Below are 6,255 nucleotides of genomic sequence, written 5' to 3' on the forward strand. Positions count from 1 at the left end.
GAACTGGTAAGCACAGACAACCCTGCTAATGCTGCAGCCCAAGACCATCCCAAAAAACACATGCATCCAAGCAAACGGCCCAGGACATTTCTCTACGCCCTCCCGCCCCAGGACCATAGCACAGCGACTGCGGCAGAACCATCTTCCCACCAGCTCGGACACGAGGCTTCAGAGAGCACCGACCTGCAGAGCAGATGCTGTGCTCGACACAGCGATGCAGCCAGGCCCCAGCCTTCCCACCTAATAAAATTATCTTCATGCCAGCAGCAAGCCCTGGAGAGCAACCAGGCAAAACTACCACACCTCCAACTACGAGTGACCGTAAAAGATTGCAGGCAAGTTTCCCTGCTGACAGCAATGTTGTTAAATCTCTCTGTCAAAGGATGGGCACACCGTGCTTGGTGACGCCGCGCAGGGGCCCCGACACAAAGCCAGTGTCAGCGGGGGAAATTAAAGCTTGCCCTCAAAACAAGCAGGAGGAGGAAACGCCATGGAGCTAAGAACCAGCCCGCAGGGCACACCAGCAGCGGAAGCAGGGGAGGAAGGAGGGGCAGGGACCAGTTTCTGGCATGTTTGTCAACACGAAGGAAAGAGGAAGAGGAACGATGTTTTCTACTTTCCACCTTCCTGTAGTCGCACCCATTGGGTGCTTCAGAGGGAGCCCAACCCCGCTCCCACCCAGCAGCACCCCACAGAGCCCTGGGGGAAAGGTGCTTTCACACCAGGGACGGGTGCCGATACTGTGCGGGCCTGGGGGTGCAGGATGGACCCCACCAGAGCAGTGGGTGGTCACGCAAACCTGCCTGGTCCGTGCACCAGAGCCCCAGCCCCAGCCGAGCTGTGGCTGTGACGGCTGCCTGCAGCAGGGCCGTGCCCACAGGGCTGCGCTCTGCTCCGCATTTTGCCAGCGAGGAGCAAGTGGGGGGGGGGGGGCTGAGCCTTGCAGCAGGAGCTGACCCCGCAGAGTGGCAGAGTGTGTGTCGTCTGTCCCCCCTGGCCCCCGCCATGCTGCCCAGGTCTTTTCCTCGCAGCTGTCATGGGAACCGTGAGCAGCAGTCAGGGCAGCACAGGGGCCCTATCCCCACCCAGGAAAGGAGCGGTACCTTCCCCTGAGAAGATGCAACCCTAGAACCAAGTGAGGCCAAAGAGCTTGGAAAGGCATCAGCTCCTGGCCCAGAACAAGCGCAGGCACCAGGACATGCACCAGTGCTGGAGCCCATCCCTGGTTTGTGTTGCCAGTGGGCAGAAATCCTCCTCCCCACAACCCTGACTCTAAACCACAGCAAAAGTCTCTGTAATAGCCCAGGCATCATCAGACAGCAGTAAAAACCAGGAACAAAATACCCTCAAACAACTTCCCCAAGATGCCAGAGCCAGGACAGACAGTGCCAGGCTCACCCAGGCAGAGCAGCCTTGGCACTGAGGCTTCACGCTGATTTTACAGGTGGGATATTTTTCCCAGAGCCCCAGCTCCAGGAGCAATGAGCTTTCACCATCTTACATAAAGCTTCTGGCCCTGCTTGGCATGCATAAAAAAGCAACAGAAACACAGAAGAAACCCAGGGGAGAAGCCAGGCTCTGCTGTTACTTAATCTCCGACCGGCAGAGAAGAGGAAGCCTCTGCCCAGGGCCGGGCAGCCGCAGCCAGAGCAGGGAGGAGGCAAAGCTGCGTCACCGCATCAATAGCGTCAGGGTGGGGAAGAACCGAAACCCAGGATTCGCCGATTTTAGACAAACAACCACCCAGCTGAAAGCCCTGAGTTTCAGTTTCTGTTCCTGCAGCGATGTGACCAACAGCCACAGAACGCTTTCTCCACGAAGCCTTTGCTGCTCCCCCAGGGGAGCTCGGGTGCAGCCCCCACCCCCCCAGTCCTGGGCACGCTGCCTTTTGGGAACTGCACAACTGTCCAAGGACAAGCTGGGACCCAGGAGGGCCTTCCCACAAAGTTGCTGGAGCATTTCCTGCCCCAGTAACACCCCTAACCAGCCCAGAGAAACCCAGCGACTGAGGAACGGGCGATTTCTCGCAGCCTCCCGCTCCCTGGGAGCCCGTGGGCAGCTGCCGGGCAGGAACACGGCACGGCTGTGCTCACGGTGCCGCTGCTTGGATGCCCAGGCAGCAGGAGCCTCTGCGGGTCTTTCCCAAACGCTGCAGGATGCTCCCGCTGATGCCTGGATGAGAAAATGCAAGCAGCTGTGCCTCCATCGCCGCACAATCGGGAGAAAAACAGTCTTGGCGTGAGTCATCCGCAGCCCTTATGTAATTTGTCTCTGGATGCAAGTCCTCCACGCCCGGCTGCGAGTGGAGCAGCCCCGGGCTCCCCACGGGATGCTGCCCGGCCCCACGCCAGGGAGGAAAGGGGAGCACAGCTGAGCACCCGGGGGCCCTGGGAAGGCAGCCGCTGGCAGCACTGGGCTGGCAGAGTGGGCACCGGCAGGCACAGGGAGCCCCAGCCCTGCTGCAGGGACCCCAGACTCACGCAGCAGGTTGACCCACTGGGATTCACCCTGATGCTCCAGTTGTGGGGTGCGCAACACCCACTGCAGCCCTGGGAGCCCACCCCGGCTCCGTGGCAGCACGCAGCCCCTCAGCACAGACTCGCTTGGGAGGGCAGGTCTGGGGCTCTCCCCAGCACAGAGCCCCAGATCTCGGTGCTGCCATCAGCACTGTAGAGATGACTTGCTCCCCACGAGCGAGGCTTTACCCCCTTGCTGAAACCAGGGCTGAGGAACCAGGAGACAAACCAACCGCACAGCCCACTATGGGACCTTCCCCCCAGCCGGGAGGGGTCTTGCTCAAGCCCCAGTGGCCACATCCTCGCTGCGTCCAGCCCAAGGCCAAGTATCCGCACACCGATAACCTCTATTTACAGCTTGCTATAGATGACTTCCCCTTGCTTTTCCTTCTCAAGCCTCAGCCCCAGCCCTATGAGTTACCGACAGCCCTGCAAGTATCCCAGCCAGAGCAAGGAAGAGCCAGGAGCAGCACTCTCAGGAGAAGCACAGCCACCCCAGGATGGAGCACACTGCCAGGGAACCGATCCCAGGGCATCACAGCTGGTCTCTCTGGGGATACAGGGCTGCACCACCAGCATCTCCCTGCTTGGTCACCTCAGAAGCTGCTGTAAAGGGAGGGGAGGATTGTACCAGACGAGATGTGCCAGCAGAGCTTTTATTGCTTGGGGAGCTGTTTACGTCCCTACGAAGCATTGCCTTGCAGGGCAAAGTACACCCCCACGCTGGGAACGTTTTGCTGGCAAAGTGATCTATAGTCTCCGGGGCAGGTAAAGGTGTGTGGAGCCAGGAAAGAGCAGCTGCCTCCTGCCCGCTCTGCCCCGGCACTTGCTACCCCGCTGCCATGTCCCCAGTACTGCTCACACCAACATGGAGATGCCATAAACCCTGCCCCACCCCACGCTCAGATGCCACCTCTCAGACACCCTTAAAGAGGAACCAGGAGGCCCCTCCAGCCATCCCCGTCCCCTCTCAACCCGCAGCCCCTCGATAACCTGGATGGGTTTGTCCAAAGCAGAGATGGCTGGTGCAGGGTGCTCAGCCCGCAGCTCTCAAGGGCTGGGCAAACGCACCAACGCTTTCCAGGCCCCAGCACTGCTCGGGGAAGGTGTCCCTGTGGCCACGGAGGGACCTTCACTCACCGTCGCAGCGTGGGACCAGAGGGCTTTGGGCTAGAAATGCACCCCCAAGCCCGGCTCAGCACCGCTGTTCATGCTGGAGAGGTAAGAAGAGGTTCACGGTGATCACAACCCTTTATATTTCCTTGGTCTTACATACAAACGCTGTCCCAAGTACAAAGATAGCAAGGAAGAAGCGACAACGATATCTTAACAGCAGGTAGCCTGAGAGGGCAAAGCCTCTGATTAGGCCAGGACTCCTAATCAGCTGTGGCCCCGGGTTCAGGCTCAGCCAAAACAAAACAGAGTCTAATGCTTAAGAAGAGTAAATCATTTTTCCTCCTGATTGCATGTCATAACTCTTCTAAACGCAGCTCGAGGAGCTGGTGGTTATCAGTGCTGGGTGCAGCCGGGTCCGCCCTGCAGATGACCAGACTTTGGAGCCACGTTTTGGGTTCAGCAGCCCTGCACACACTCTGCTCGTGCCAGGGACAGCCCGGCCCCGCACGGCACCCCGAAAAGCGCTCGGCTCAGCTTCATAACCACCGTGTGCTTTTCTAAATTAACACTGGCACTTTGCAGGCAGGACATTACGGGCAGCATGGCAGTGGGTGTCCGGTGCGGAGTTTGATGCCAGTATCGGAGATGGCAGAGTGCCATGAGCAAAGCCCAGGCGTCCAGGGACAGTCCCGCCACCCCACCACCCTCCCTGCACTGTGTCAGGATGCAGATTTCAGCGTAGGCACAGCTGCAAGGAGATTTTTCCCTGAAAGATGCTGCATCCACCCACATTCAAATCCCAGGCAAAGGGTGGAAAAATTAAAACACAAAGTGGTCTGAGTGTCCCTGAACAAGAGAAGATGTGCAGAATTCATAAAACCCAACTTTTTTAAAGACACCTAAACTATCTCCAGAAACATGCCACAGCTCACAGCATCCACTGCAACTTGGGGATGCGCAGGCTGGACCAGAAAGCGTTCGAGAGCTTCCCCACGCACCAGCGGGCACAGAGGAGGGATGGACAGACATCCCTCTCCTGTTTGCCCACCTCACCCCAGCATCCTTTCAAACCTGAAAAGCCTTTTGAGGCAACTCTGCCTCCCCACACTTGCAAAGCATTCCTTTTGCAACCCTCTCCCTCCTGATGGCCATGTCCATCTCACCAGGGCTGGATCTGAAAACAACTCATTATACACTAAAATTGCTGAAAACCCCGAAAGTACCAATTGCTGAAGCTACAGCAGCTCCCGCCCGCAAGAGAGGATGTGGGAACCTTCACCCAACCGCAGAGGCACAAAGAGCCCCCTTGCAGCCTCCTCCCTGTCCTCCAGGAGCACCAGGGACCTCGGTGCCCAATGCAGGGCCAGGGAACACCGGAGCACCCAGCACCGCTGAGCCACATCCTCGCCCATCCACCCCAGCGACCGCGGCTGAACTGGCTGCGGAGCAGACACCAGACCGGAGCAACCCCCCCAGCCCCACACGCCTCCTCACCTCCGTCCCCACGGAAGGGCCAGCCTGGCCGTGCTGTCCCCCTCCCTGGGGTGAGGCAGGAGTTAATATTTATTTACCGGGAGGAAGTGAAAGCCAGCCGGCCTGGCAGAAGAGACAGAATTAGCCAATACTGGGTTGATTTAATGGTTTCGCTGGGGCTGTGACACACAGAACTAGAGGTTTCTGAACAACGACCCTGCGGCTAACAAAGAGGGATTCTGAGAAACGGGCTCTGCCTCCACGCAGACACACAGCATCCGTCTGCTGCTGTGGGAAAGAGCCAAGCATCCCCTTCAAGCGGAGCTGCAGCACAGCCACGTCTCTGGGCTCTTCCCCCGGAGCACACAAGCTCTCCGCTCCATCCCCTGCTCCCACGGTGCCTCCCCAGAGCACTGGGACACACCGGCACGGCCACAGCTCCTAGCTCGGCCGGGACAGCTGACCATAGAAGATCTTCTGCATGGCTGCTGCTCTCATCCAGCCTAGTCTCTACCAGGCTTGCGGGGTGGCAGCAATCTTTCCAGTTCCTGAAATTAAAAGCATCATCTGCAAAGAAAAGAAAAGAAATCCTTTTATACCATGAACACATTTGGGATAAAGCTGCTCCTGCTCACTGCGGTAGCACCGAAGTTGCTCAAACTCACATGTCTGGCAGGGTCAGCACCAGCACCGAGAAGTTTCTCTTCCTCCCTCCAAGAGGAGAATCACCTTCTCCTAATGCAAAACTCAGTTCTTGTCTTCCTTTAACAAACCCTAAGGGTTCTTCCTCAAGTTTCACTCCTCCCAGGGTTTTACCAGACCAGCACCCCCAAACACAGCTAGCAGATTCAGACCAACGGAACACCCCCTTATCTTCCCTGTGGTTAATAAACCTCCCAAACACAGCGGTGCGTCCCAACCCAGACACTCCTTAAGCACCCAGGATACAGTCAGAGAGCATCACAACGTTGCCACCATGCTCAAGGGTCTGGAGCATCTTTGCACATGTGCAGAGAGCAGTATACATACAGTACACATATGTGTGCATTTATATTTAAAAAAAAGTGAAAAGCACATTCCTGCCCCAACCTAGCCCCGCTTTGCAACCCCAGCTGTAGCAACCAGACACAGAAAAACAGTAAACCATCAG

This window comes from Balearica regulorum, chromosome 16, assembly GCF_011004875.1.
Source record: "Balearica regulorum gibbericeps isolate bBalReg1 chromosome 16, bBalReg1.pri, whole genome shotgun sequence".
Classification (NCBI taxonomy): Eukaryota; Metazoa; Chordata; class Aves; order Gruiformes; family Gruidae; genus Balearica; species Balearica regulorum.